This window comes from Macaca nemestrina, chromosome 11 (genome assembly GCF_043159975.1).
Source record: "Macaca nemestrina isolate mMacNem1 chromosome 11, mMacNem.hap1, whole genome shotgun sequence".
Classification (NCBI taxonomy): domain Eukaryota; kingdom Metazoa; phylum Chordata; class Mammalia; order Primates; family Cercopithecidae; genus Macaca; species Macaca nemestrina.
In genome coordinates, this window is record NC_092135.1 from 115,620,248 (window position 1) to 115,634,608 (window position 14,361).

Sequence of the window (14,361 nt, forward strand, 5' to 3'; positions counted from 1 at the left end):
CCCCTCCCTCCATGTCTTTCTCAGGCCAAAAATTCCATTTAACATTGCCCCCAACTAAATACCTGTCTCCCTTCTGAAGGACTTGCTGCAGTCAACTTTGCCGGCCTGTAGGTGCAAACATCTGGAAGGCAGGTGTTTGATTTTGTGGGTGCCAGAGGACACACAGCTGAGCGGCACAGCTGAGGGGCAGGGAGGAAATGTCTTACATTGATGTAGCACCTTCTGACTCTCCCCAGGCCCCCTTCAACAGGGAAGTGGTAGGGGGAGGTGACTGGAAAGCCACCAGCTGTGGAGCAGCTGCACAGGGGAGCACTTAAGAGGAGGACAGGAAGTGAAACACAGAAGGGCAGGCAGTCCCGGGGAGAGGTCTGAGGGAAGTGGAGGGAAATGGGGCTAAATCTTCCTGCCTGACTGCTGCTCTAGGGAGGTCCTGGTTAAACTCAGAGGCCAAGGACTCAGCTTCTATTTCTCCTAGGGGATAAGAAGGGAGGAAGGGGAAACAGCAGTTTTCTTTAATTAAAAACAGAGTCTTCCAGACATTTGTGTGCTCCTCCATTCCTTGCTCTGACCTGAAATGGACTATGCCCACTCATCCACATGTGCAAGAAAGAAGTGACCTAAGTTTTCACTTTCTTAAACCCATTTGAATCTCATTCCCAGTCCCTAGCCCACCAGAGGAAGAAGGTGGGGAGTCCATTTCCATTGTCACAAGAGGCTTCTGCCAATAATTATGCCAATATTACAGATACTCCCCTGATCCTGGATAATGAGTCCACCCAGTACCTGCTAGGATGTCCCTTGTGCTGCCTGATATAGTCCTTTCAGGTCTAGTGGTCACTGTTCCCTGAGTCCTATCTCCTGAGACCTTCACACCACCATTCCCTCTAAGACTAGCCTCATCTGCAGGGCCTCACCAGGATAGCCCCCAACCTATCCCTGGGAATGTCTTCACTATGCCTCACTCTAAGGCACTTGCCTCCTTTTCCCCTCCTGTTCTAGGACACCTGGAAAATCTGATAGGTTTAGGCTTTTACAAAAGACAGAGAAAGCCTCTGATGTCAACGTAGTTTCTATAACCCATCCTGTAAAGCAAGGAATTAATGTAATTGAAAATTTATATAGCTCTTCTATGTGCTAAGCACGTTCTAAACACTTTACATTGTTAGCTCATTTAATTATCACAAAACTTTTTTAGGTAGGTGTTATTGTTATTCCACTTTACAGACAAGGAAAGTGAGGCACAAAGAGGCTAAGTAACTTAACCAAGGTTGAATAGCTGGGCAATGGCAGAACAGGGATTTGAGCCCAGGCAGTCTGTCTCTATAGTTATCCATGATAAAAGTTCTATTTCTTGTCACCTACAGACGACCTCCTTAAACCTGGAGGAGAAAAAAATACAATTTAAAACACCATAAATTAACATTTCAAAACGTACGTTCCTATACCAGGAGATAAGTGAATTAATTTCCTAGGCATTTCTAGATGGTCTCTCTCTCACCATGGTACTATATCCACTTACCTCTTCCCAGAAGCCAGTAACTGGGTGTGGGGGGAAGGACAAGAAAAAACAAAAGGAAAAAGCAAATGGAAAACTCAGTTCTGCTTCAAAAAGATTAACTTGGAATCAACAAAGTTTTAAACCAGAAGTGGCTAAGTCACTTTAAAGCACAGAGATCATGGTTTAAATTGTCAGCTAAAACTGATAGTTGAGTTCAATTTGGAAAAAAATGAAACTGCATTTCTAAACATTTGAGCTGAGTAACATTTTCACCTGGTAGATAAGTTCTTTATCAGCTAGCAGGGTACAGGTATGTCTTTTAAAAACATTTTAAAAACATTTCTCCAGTTGAGGGTGGGGCGGGATAAGAGTATGAGTCCACAAAAATTTCAAGTAAAACCATCAGAGAGCAAAAGAATTTTCCATAACAAAAAAAATATCTTATTTATATATCACCATCTCTGATATTCTTATGTTCCCTATTCACATTTCTTCATCCTTTAAATGCAACATGCCTCAGCTTAAATCCTTTCTTTTTATCCTAAACCATCCCCAATTCTATTCTCTACCTTAACGTTAGCATTGCTACCTTTTAGTCTTCTAAGCCTGAAACTCAAGAGTCAGCCTTTTCTCTCCATCAGCCCCCAGTATCAAATCGGTCTCCAAGAACTACCAATCCATCTTCCCAGTGTTTCTCAATTTTATGTCTTCTCCATCTTCAGCCCCGCTACAATGAGTTCAGGTCCTCATTATTCTTACCTAGGATTTTTAGTTTTTGTTTTTGTTTGACCACACCTTAAAGCTGGTCTTCTGGATTCCATTTTTCCCCCTCTAATCTCAACTCTTTCCCACTGCTGCCAATCATCTCGTGACAATGCCCCCGTGCCATGGTTTCCCAGTACCTGCAGAACAAGCTCATATGCCCTACTCAGCTCTCAAGGTTGTCATGATTTGACCTCAAGCCTACAGTCATAATCTCACTGATCACCCCCTCAACACCACAGTTTCTGTGTTATAACAGCTGCAGTTCATGTAAAATACCCCATTCTTTTCCCTGTTCTGTTTTTTTACCCCTGTAGTTTCCTCTCCCTGGAATTTGCTTCTCCTTCTCTCCCTCTCTGCCCAAAGCACTCTTACATGTCTTGCAAGAATTAGCTGCAATGTCACCACTATAATGACACCTCCCCCACTCACCTGAGCAAATTTAGCTTTCTTCGTTGGCTTCCCAAAGCATCTTGCACAGCTTGAGTATTCCTTATCCAAAATGCTTGGGACCAGAAGATTTTCAAGTCTGAGATTTTTTCAAATTTTGGGATATTTGCATTATGCTTGCTGGTTAAGCATCCCAAATCCAAAAATCCAAAACTTGAAATGCTTCAGTGAGCCTTTCCTTTGAGCTTCATGTTGGTGCTCAAAAAGGTGTGAATTTTGGAACGTTTCAGATTTTGGATTTTTGGGTTTCAGATGCTCAACCTGTATAGAATCCCAAAAGCTGCATTTAAACATAAACAAATACATGCAATTGAGTTGCATGTTTTCTGACTCCAGACCCTGAGTTCCTCAAGATCAAGAACCAAGTCTCATCTGCATATTCTTAATGAGTACCCAGTATACAGGAGGCAACTGGGAGTTTCTTGAATTAGTACTTGATGTAACAGTACAAAAACACTAACAAACACACCCTTGTTTTTATCACATGAGAAGCTGGCATAGAGTATGTTCAGGAGGGCAGAATGCTGGCTTTGAATCCTAGGTCCATTGACAACTTTCTTATCTTCAGCAATTTATGTAACTTCTCTGTGTGCCTCAGTTTCCTCATCTGCAGAATGGGATACTAGTAGTACAGACTTCTAGGGGTTGTAGTGAGCACTAAATGTGCTTTAGGCATGTAAGACACTTCAAAGAATGTCCAGCCAATAGCACACATTCAATAAGCAATGGTTACTACTATCAGCTTTACAAATATTACATACAAGATTTTGTATGAAGAGTCTAAAACCAAGCAAAACCAAGCACTGCTTTCTAACTCATGTTATATTGCATTTATTAGTGTCTTAAAACAAATGTAGGCAGTATTTCTTCACCAAACATTTCTTACTGGGTTCTCTCCACAAGCCTGCCTATCAGATTCCGAGAACAGACATCATGCTGATACCCTGCCTGTTTTCTCACTTTTCCTTTCCACTCGATGGGTTTCCCAGAGCAGGATTCCTTTAAAAATTGCCAGACCTAAGAACCTCCTGAGGAACTAATTAAACTACAGAGCACCAAGGCACATTCAGATTATAATTCTGTAGGTCAGGAGTGGAGTCCTAGAATCCGCATTTTTATACCTCTCAAACTGATTCTGTTGTAAGTGGTTCACACTCTTCCCTTTGGGAAATACTGCCCTGTTAACTCCCATCCAAGACCCAGTAGGGGAGGTAGCAGTCTTTCAGAATCTTCCAGAACAAATCAAGGAGGTGGTGGCAGTCTCAACAGCCACAAAACATATACAGCAGCATCTCTTTATCTGCCATGTTGCCAAACCCTCTGTCATACTCCACAAATAACAATCACCATGATGAAAGCAGCTGGAATATGTGTACTGAAGTTAAACTAAGGAAAAGGGAGTGGAGAAAGAGTTGGCACATGCAGTGGTGGAATGACATGGTGGGGGTTCAAAGGAGTCCTGGCTCTCATTGAGGAGTGCTCCTGAGAGACCCGCTGCCTGACCAACCACAGTCAAAGAGCAAGCATCCCTCTCAAAAGTGAGGCAGATGCAAGAAGTCCTCTGCAGAGCCATCTCCACGTGGTATTCTTGACTCCTTGGGTGGCTTTCCAAGCCCAGATGGAACTGATATTTCTGGGGACTACTTCAAACCACACTCCTTGGCTCAGGCATCAAAGACCACTACCCCCAGCCCAGGAGTCACCTACTTCTCTTCAACAGCCCTCAGGTTTCATTGCTCCAGTCAATCACCCAATATTTAGGTATCTAAAATGTGCAAGTCACTTTGCTAGAAACAAGATCACAAAATGAGACATAGCCCCAGACTTCTGGGACTTTACAATGTCTTTGTGGAGATGAGAGTAAAGACATGATCAGTGAAATCTGGCAAGAGATAACTCCCTTCTTGCTCTCCCAGATCCCATCTCAACCTTTACCCTACTCTGTACCCCTAGAGGGTGATGTCTCAGGGATGCATGAACAAACCGAACTCCCTTCTCTCTACTTTCCTTTGGTTCTATAATATTATCAGGAGGCAACAGTAGGAAATTGGTGGTCAGGAAGACCAAGAGGTCTGGAGATTTATTCTCCAGTTCCTGCCCTTCCTGTCCAAGTATTTTGCAACCTGAGGACATAGCTGCTCTCTGGAGGCCCTTCTCCGATAGCTACCATCTCTCTGAATCCAGGCAATTGGCCTCTCTTCTGGTATCTTCAGGATTAGGGGTGGTAGCTGCTTCTTACCTGTAGCCCCAAGGTGTTCCAGCATCCTTTTTCGGTTTCCTTTAACCTGTCCACACCAATGTAAATAGGCTCTTCATTAAACTCCCCTTTCACTCTTTTGGAGTATGCCATCTGGAGCAGGTGTTGCTGGTTCTCTGTGAGCAGACCCTAGGCATGCATCATCCCTGCTGGTCTTCTTGCAGCAAGCACCTGTGGCTCTGTCTGTGCACTCTCTCCAACCCCAGGGGCATGCTTGAACTGCACAAGGGTCTCCCAAGAGCAGCCTTCAAAGAATGATAAGTGGCAGTTGATGGATAAATGAATAGCTCGGCTTCCTAGGCCTTTAGGACAACTCAGAAGTATGTTCCACATCATCTCTCAGAGGTGCCCAGCAGGGTTGAGCCCTGGTTGCCCATAGTGGGAACTTTCCCATTGACATACCCCATTTCAGTTGCCTTCTCTTCCTGCCTCACTTCCCCAGTCCCCTCTTAGTGTTCCCTGAGATCACCTCCTAAATAAACTACTTGTACCCAAATCTGTTCTCAGGACCTGCTTCTGGAAGGGCCAACCTAAGACACTATGTTTCCTGCGGGAAGCCTGACTGATGCAGGATCTAATATTTTTTAAACAACTACTACATAATAGGACTGTGCTAGGCACTTTATATACATTTTCTTATTTTTACTCATAAAAATCATGTCAGGAAGTTACCGTTGGCAACTACAGGTGATAAAACTGAGGCTCAAAAAAGTTAAGTCAGTCGTCCAAAGTGACTAAATTAGTAAGCAGATGGCAGAGGTGGAAAATGAAGCCAGCATTAGTTAGCCTTAAGAGGTTTCTTACACCCTTGTCTTTTCACAGTTTAAATGTGCAGTTAAAAGAAAGGTTGAATGCAAAGCTACAAGAGCTCTGGGAACCAGGATGGTCAGAGAAGCTGATAGGAAGAGATGTAAAATCCCGACAGTCCCTGCCAAGCCTCTGATCCTGACTTAGCACCATCATGTGACCTCGCTCAGAGCATGCTGCTCCTTCCCACCGAGTCCATGGCACAGCTCAGCACCCAGACTCCTTCCATCACCATCCCCATCACCTGCTGTCTTCGTAAGCCTCCCTGGAAATGGCTTTCCAGGGAACGGAAGGGATGTGTTGGCTGGGGGACAGGCAGGTGGAAGAATGAAGAGAACGTTCCCCTTCACTTTGCTCCTCTTGCCTCTCCCTGCCTGTGCTCATGCTGACATTGCTGCTTCATCAGCCCCCAGGACTCCACGCTTTCCTCTCACGTGGAAGCTTCTAGAAACAGTGCTGCTGACAGGGACTCTGGTAGACTTTGCTCTCCAGTGAATCTGGGTGGGTCTCCATGAAGCAGAGCTGTGTGAGAACAGGATGAGAGAGGCTTCTCCTTCTCTGCCCATTCAACTGCTGAACAAATCCATGGAAAAAGCAACAGTGGGGAAACACAGCCTCCACTGAGCCAGACCAGGAAGGAATGTGGCCTCAGAGGGCCTGCACTTCTGAAGGCTGAGAAAGTCTGGAGATCATCTTGTGCATCCCCTAGCCGCCACACTGCAGCTTCCCTTTTCTCTAAGGAGACCCCCGCAGCCTCACACAGATGCCCTCTAGGTCTCAGTGAGTCACTCCACATATCCAGCCTAGCTTTTCCCCATAGAACTCAGAAAAGATAAAGGCTGAGGGAGTCTGTGAAACTTCATGATGACAGGAGTCTCTAAACCTTCTGCCAAGAGGCAATGATACAAGAGCTCCGGGTCTAAAAGGTCCCTGTGGGAAGAGCCCCAACTTCGACCAGGGAAGATCTGAGCCTTTCCTTAGGTGATGCTAGGATTTGTAATTCCAGTGGTCACCTTCCATGGGGCAAGAACCGTCTATTGTTCATCTCATGCCTACCACATAGCCTCACACACTCCCTGGTGCACAATAAATGTTCAACAAATCACTGTGTAATTCCTTTGAGTTGAAGTCCTCTGGCCACATGAGTTGTCCATCTGTGTAGTGAAGGGTTGGAATAAACTTGCAATGCAGCAACAACCCTCAGGGAAGCAAGTCTCCTTGGTCATTGGGGTGGAGACTGAAGAAACCCACCTTTCTTCCCCCTCTTTCTTTGCACTATGCTCCACAGCAGAAAATAACATTACAAACTTCCCAAGTAGAGCAAAATGTCCAAAGTCTTTGGTTCTTGGGCCGTAGATCCCTACAGTCCTAGTGGAGAACAGGAAGGAGCTGATGCAATCCAACCAAAAAATCATGCTGTGAAGACAGGGTGCAGAGAACACTGGTAATTCTTCTAGCAGGAATCAGTTTTATTCCACAAGTTGAGTATAAAATAGTGCCACATTCCTCATTGTTTCCTTCAGTCTCTATCATGTTTGGGGGTGCTGCCTAGATGGTACTCAGATATAGGCAAAAGACATGGTCTCTGAGGGTACTCATCATCCTTAAAGTTGCTTCACCCAAAGGCAGGAAGCTCCATCACTCAGTGCCTGTGGAGGTATGGGAGTCTTTGAGGTTCCCAAGGCTCCTCTTCAGTGTTCCAACCCTGGTACCTTGTGCTGCCCATCAGAGGACCTCACTTATTCATCTCTACTGAGAAACAAGGCACAGTTCTCCAGCTGATTCCCAGGTGGGGCACTGCTAGAAGACTGGATATAGAGGGGAGAAGCCAAGCCTTGCGCTCTCTCTCTCTCTCTCTCTCTCTCTCTCTCTCTCTCTGTCTGTCTGTCTCTCTCTCTCTCTCTCTCTCTCTGCTTCTGAATATAGCATCTCCAGCAGCTGCCACTTCTTCTCTGTGCCCTCAGCTCCTATTGCACAGGTCAGCCCTGGTTTCAGCTGCCCTTAGGCTCTCCTCCCTTTGTCCTTCCAGCTTAGGGCAACCAGACTCCCTACTCTTACTAATCTCAGGGTTGCCTTTTCATCTGCTGTTTGGCTTCTCAGCAATTCTATCACCTACTAACCAATTCCCCTCGTCACATTCTCTTCGTTAGAAATATTTCATGTTTCCCTGGTTGGACCCTGGTGGATACAATTCCTTTCCTCTCTTTCCAAAAAGTTACTCCTCAGCTCCAAACTCATGTGCTTCCCCACTCTCTGAGCACCCTTTGCTTTCACCAACCAGCTCCTTTGGAAAACAAAATCCTCATTCTCCACCTGATTCACAGCCCTGTTTGCTCTTCTAGGCAAAATGGAACAGATCCAGATCTAACACGCGGTGATTTCCTGTGGTTGGCAAAGGAGTCATTATAGCATGAGGCAGGAGAGTGGCTGCTGGCACCTGAGAAAGGCCCCACACACTTCATATTTGTCTCAGCCCCCAAAGGCTGAGCAGGTTGAGGAGGGAGCCTTTTAAAAGTTAAAAAAAAAAAAAACTCTGATTTATTCAGATTCTTCTGCAATGGCAAGAAAAATACAAATTAATATTTCAACAAACAATCCTGCCAAGCTTAGGACCCTCGAAAAACACACAGAGCCTCTGAGAATCCTGATCTTGCCAGTGGAGTCTCACGTTATGGCTATTTGGTTCGTGCAGATGAGCAGAAAAAGGAAACATCCTTGCAGAGGAACTCTCAGTCCCTGCCAAAAGCATTTTAGGGGTCCCCTCCCTCCTCAACCTGCTCAGCCTTTGGGGGCTGAACAAGTAAGGAGTGTGTGGGGCCTTGCTCAGGTCCCACTGGCCACTTTTCTACCTCGGGAGATCATGGCCCCTCTGCTGGCCACTGGGAGTTACCACGTATTAGACCTGGAGCTGGAGAGGATATGAGAAACCACCTATCTCACTCTGTCATCTTAGGATGAGTAGAACGAAATCCAAGAGAGGGGGATGACACCCAGGTTGATTAGGCAATGAGTGGCAGACCAAAAACCAGAACTCAAGTATCCAAATTCCACTGCCCCCTGCAATTTGCCAATGTCCCTTTTAAAGAGTTCTTGGTCAAAAAGGCAGGTCATTGCTTGGGAATTGAATCCGGCTCTGCCCTCAACTGGCTATGGGACCCAGGGGCCTTTACATGACACTCTGCTTCATTCATTCCTTCAATAAACATTATCAAGTTCTCACTATATTCCAGACACTGTTTCAGGCACAGAGAATGTGCAGGTGAATGAGAATCCTCATTGTTACAGAGACTTCACTCCAGGGGAAGAGAACAAATAAATAAATAAAAGTTATTAGAACAAAAATTGCCAAGTGTATCTGTTGGTGATACAAGACATTGGAAAAAAAGAAATAAAGGGAGGTAAAGTGAGTCACAGAGTGGAGAGCTTGCACATTTTAAATAGAATGGTCAGGGAAACCTCAGTGTCTGTCCCTATCTGCAAACGGGAATAATAATAGCATAAACCTTACAGAATCACTATGAGGATCAGGCAGGTTAAGCCACATAAAAGGCCAAGGACAGTGAATACCACAAAATTAGTATTAAATAAATGTTAGCTTTCACTGCCATCATATTGCTAGCTCTTGTTTACTAATCAAAGTATTTTGACATTTATTCTTTGAATTTTGGTTCTGTCATTTCCCAGCATGGGAAATAACTCAATCTAATCTCCCTGAATCACATTCTCATCTTTCACATGGTGACAACAGTCTCTACCTCATAGAGTTGTTGTAAAGACCTCGTGAGTTAATCCTTATAAAGCACTTGAAACAGTCTCTGCCACATAAGTGCTCAATAAATATCAGTCAAGACACTACTAGAAGTAATGCTCTAGAAGGACAGGAATCTTTGTTTTGCTCATCATCAAACCTCCACTAGATAGCACAGTCCCTGAGACATAGTGGACACTTGATTAATATTTGTCAAATGAATAAATTTATTATTATGTGGCAGTCACTATGTGACAGTCCAGGTCCCAATGAGAAACAAATGAATGACCAAATTGGAATCATTTGAGTTGAGCTTAATAAAAAGACCGTTGAAAAAGATGTGAGCAAAGTGTAGGGAAATTGCAAGGGGCAGTGTGATATTCCAAGGCTGTTGACAATGAGGCTCCATTATGACCCCTGGGGCTTGAAGGAGTAAGGCAAGCTAGTGGTTATTAGTCCCCAGAGAGAACATGGGAGAGGATCCTCTACCAGGAGCTTTGACCTTGAGTCTAGGAACATAGTTGATTCCTGGAAACCCCTTGGAGAGGTCATTGGGAGAATAAATACCCAGATCACTCTCCTACTACCTTCTGATCTCCTGCTGGGCTCCCATTAGCTAGGCCAATGGGAAACCAGAAGACATGAGAACTCACTGATGTGGTCCATAGAGGTAAGACTCCAGGATGCAAAGCAGAGTGGAGAAGGGTGGAGAATGGACCTGCAGAGCTAAACACGAGCTATCCAGCACAACTTCATATGTACTATCTCACTCAATCCTCACAATTACTTATGAAGTAGACATTTTCATCATTTCTATTTTCAGTGAAGAAATGAGGGCTTAGAGAGGTTAAGTAACAGGCTTAGGGATGCACAGCTACTGAGTGAGTAGGGCAGCGTTCAAGCCCAGGAAGCCTTACTCCAAAGTCTGTATCTTTAGTCATGACCCATCTCTACTGTACTTTTTCCAGACACAGTTTCCCAACCTCTGTTGCTCTGCCTAAGTGATGAGGAACTCTTTCCTCCTAGTGTTCCATTCACTCTGGGCCACCCTGACAAGGAACACATTCTCCCACAGGATAGCACAAGCATTCACACATCTGGTCTCTTCTCCACTTGACCCCACTACTTGGGTATATCGCCCCTCTTAAAACGTGTCTTGCTGGACTGAACATACTGACTCTGGAATCATGTCCCTTCCTTGTTATAGATCTGGAAGGTTAGACACAAAGAGGTGCAGCAAGACTTCCTGAAAGTCACATGCACAGGCCACAAACAGATCTCATCTATTCCTTGGAGCAGCCACGGGGTACCCCCAGGGGTCCCACCTCAACTCTACTCCTCTACCCCTCTAGCAGCTTCCACACCTCATCTGCCTCCTCTTTGTGGATGGCATTGGGAGGAGGGGGCAGGAGAGATGTTTTATGGGCCCCTACGAGGGGCAGCCATGCTGGGAAAATTCTATTTACAGCCGTCTCATTTGCACCAGTGGAGATCTGGACAGCCCGCTGGACTCTCCAGGATGTGAAGCTCTGGGACATGCCAGATTGTTATCATTGTCAGATACAATTTCCTCCCACTGCCGCCGCCCCTGTGCCAGGCCGTGGTGTCCATCTGTTTATGGAAACAGCAAGGTCCTGGCCGGGTATTTTTAGACAGAGCCTTTGCTGTGCAGGATCGACTTCCCACCAGAACTGTCAGCACCGTCCAGCTTCTCCTCTTCATCTGTTTGTTGTAAATTCTCTAATAATATATAAAACCACAAAGCAGGGGCCAAAGTTTCCTTGGAATGTGGTGGGTGCTGTCCTTCCTCCCCGGCTCATCCCACAAGGGTGGACTTTCCTATTTTGATTGCTTCAGGGTTTTTTTTTTTTTGTTGTTGTTGTTGTTCTTTTCCTTCTCCTGTCATTATTTTGAAAGAGAATTATGTGCAGCTCCTCCCACCTCCATTGAAAAATAAGTTTTATTTGAAGACTTCCTGGGGAATGGAAAATCGCACTGCCTGCTTGTGACAGCTGAGTCTGGGGAGGAGAGGAAATCAAATGAGGGTCAAGTGGAATAAACAATATTTCAATGTTAACACCATTGGGTCAATAACAGGTTATTAGTGACCGTCAGATCTGATCGACATTTTGCAGAGAAGGAAACTGAAGCACAGCAAAAGGAAGGGAGATCACGGCTCAGAAAGCATTGCCAGAGCATAAAACACCAACAAGAAAGAAAGAATGGATGAAACTAAGGGATTATGAACCCTTGCTCTCTGCCATTTGGGGCATAGGATGAGGCTGTAGGTATATCAAGGGCTTGATATGAACCTGAGATGGAAGTTCCTGGAGGAGAGGGGATGAGTTCAGGACAAAAGGAGCCACAAGTGGCAGCCTGGCAGCCTCTGCTGCAGGGCATGAGTGTAGCCGGGCAAGAGAAAGAAGGGAATGATGGGTAAATGGGGGCAGCCTCTTCGGGGAGAAGAGCCCTTGGGAAGGAGATGTGATGGACAGAAGGAAACGATGGTGATACTTAAAGATAACTACCTACCATAGTGCCTTATCACTCAACTATGTCTTGACTGAGACATTTAATGATGGTTTAAATGGTCCTTCAGCAGATCTTGAACTGCGTTGTGGGCCAAGTGGCCTTGAGAAATTGATTTTAAGTTTTTTTCATGAAAAACACACCATATTTAGCGCCTGACTACAAACTATTTGTGTGAAGTTTAAATGATCTAGACTATGAAACATGACTTCAATCAAATCCATGCTTTCTGAATACTCGAGAAGAAAGCAATGGACACGAAGCTGGTGTCAGGAGAAGGATTCTAGCATCAGCTTGTCCACTAACTCACAGCAGGACATTGGAGAAGTGATCTTGGCTCTCAAGGCATCAATTTTCTCACACAGAAAGCACAAGACCTACATTAAAATTGTTTCAAGCTCCACTCCTATTAGAAATTGTCTTTGCCTTAGCCGTTGTGGTTGGCATCCACTATCTTCCAACCAGCATTGAATGTTTTGCATTGTTTTCATACACACATTGAAATGAAGATCTAACTGAAGTACAGATCATGCACAGGCTCTGGACTCATAGAGCCTGGATTCTAGACCTGCTGCCACCACACGCCAGCCCCATGGCCTTTGAGCAAGTCACTGAACCTCACTGTGCCTCAGTTTCCTTATTATAAAATGGAAATAAAACAGTACCTACCTTCATGAAATAGTTGTGAGAACGAAATGAGTTAATACATCTAGAGTCCTCAGAACCTGGCATACAGTAAGCAATATACATTAACTAGTAAAATATTTGCCTACTGCCATCTAAAGCTACGTCCTATACCACCAAGCTATAGGAAACAATAAAGTCAAAGAGAAACTCTAATCCATTAACGGGAAGCAGAGGAGGGAGGGTAACATTAGAAAGTGTTGAGTATAGAGGCAGCGGGTGGGACTAGCTGTCACTCTTGATGTATTGGTGGGCATTACCCCTGCTGCATATTGAGGACTTGGGAAATGAGGGTGTAAGCTCCCAGAGGGCTTCAGTGCCAGGGCCCACAAGTGTCCCTATGCATCTTCAAAGAAAGTTGGCAGGTCTGCTGGGCCAGGCTGTACAGCCAAGAGCTGAGCATGAGACCAGCACATGTCTGTGGGTTCAAAAAGAAGTGGGGAGTGAGGGCTGATGTGGGAATCAGGAAACCTGGGCTTGATAACTGACTCGGGCTATTGGCTGTATGACCGCAAACCATTCCCTCCACCCTCCAGCCCATATTCCAACCAAGGGAATGAGATGAACAGATCTCTGAGGTTTCCACCACCTAACATAGTACATCTCTTGGACAGGGTTGAGATCTGCATAAGCTCACCCAACTTTCTCTAAGATTACAGAAGTGTTTATAAGCAATAGAGGAAGCTTGACCACATAAAGGACATGCATGATGCCCCCCACACACATCTCCCGCCCAGACCTCCAAAATTCATTCTGCTTTGATCCAAGTCCTTGTTCTATGACTGGAGCTATGGAGGGTCATCTGGGCATTTCCCAGGGGCCGGTAGAGCCACTGCTCCTTGGGCCTTTTTCCTGAGGACAAGAGGAAGAACAGCGACTATTTCCCCTAGGAATGCCACCACATGCACCAACCTGATGGTCACCCACCTAGCTGTATGTTCTCACAGACCAATGCTCCTTAAATGAAGATTCTTGGGCATACTTTGAACCTACTAAATCAGAATTTTCCATGGCAGGACCTGGGAATCTACATTTAACAACCTCCTTTAGGTAATACTAATAGAGTTTTATGAAGCTCCAAAGAGTACCAAAGCATATGGCCAGCCTCTCACCTAGAAGGTACAGACAGTTGGATGAATGTGGCTTGACCATTCATTACCCAGTTTGAAAGCCTGCTTGTAGCAGGGCCCCTTATATATGCTATAGGTCAAGCAGAAATGAATTGAGTCCACCTGTTCCTGTCAGGGGCATGTAGTACAGGGACAAGGGATGAGGGTTTGGGGGAGACAGACCCTCAGACAAGTAATTACCTGGGTTTGAATCCCCACTCTACTACTTAACCAACTGTGGGGGCCTCACATCAGTTTCCTGTTTTTGTAAAAATAGAATTAAACACTCAGATACTCAAGAAAATAAAATAAGTTATTTCCCTCAGCACAGAGCCTGGCACACTGTAGACACTTGGTTAGCAGTGAAACTCCATCTGCCAGGATACCACAGAGATAAGAACGATCTCTTATCAGGAGCTATTGTTAACTCTGGTTTTCAGGGAGAATAACACATTCATCTAGTTGTCTGAGAAAGATTTTGTTTTATATCCTATTGTTGAGCTGAAAATAAGATTCT

The 14,361-nt window shown here is 45.0% G+C and overlaps 1 long non-coding RNA gene across 17 annotated transcripts in view; it reads right to left on the bottom strand.

Moving 5' to 3' along the window:
• Positions 1-14,361, bottom strand: part of LOC105481195 (uncharacterized) — a 285,138-nt gene that overhangs the window by 261,190 nt on the left and 9,587 nt on the right. For 10 of the 17 annotated variants that reach the window (XR_011610034.1, XR_011610035.1, XR_011610050.1 and 7 more), the window contains exons 2-3: positions 4,950-11,540; positions 63-179 (exon numbers count right to left, since the gene is read on the bottom strand). The exons of 1 other annotated variant lie outside the window; for it this stretch is intronic. This is a non-coding gene — a long non-coding RNA (uncharacterized lncRNA). The remainder of the gene's footprint in view (positions 1-62; positions 180-4,949; positions 11,541-14,361) is intronic. 6 more of the 17 variants (XR_011610046.1, XR_011610047.1, XR_011610038.1 and 3 more) reach the window with 3 other exon arrangements.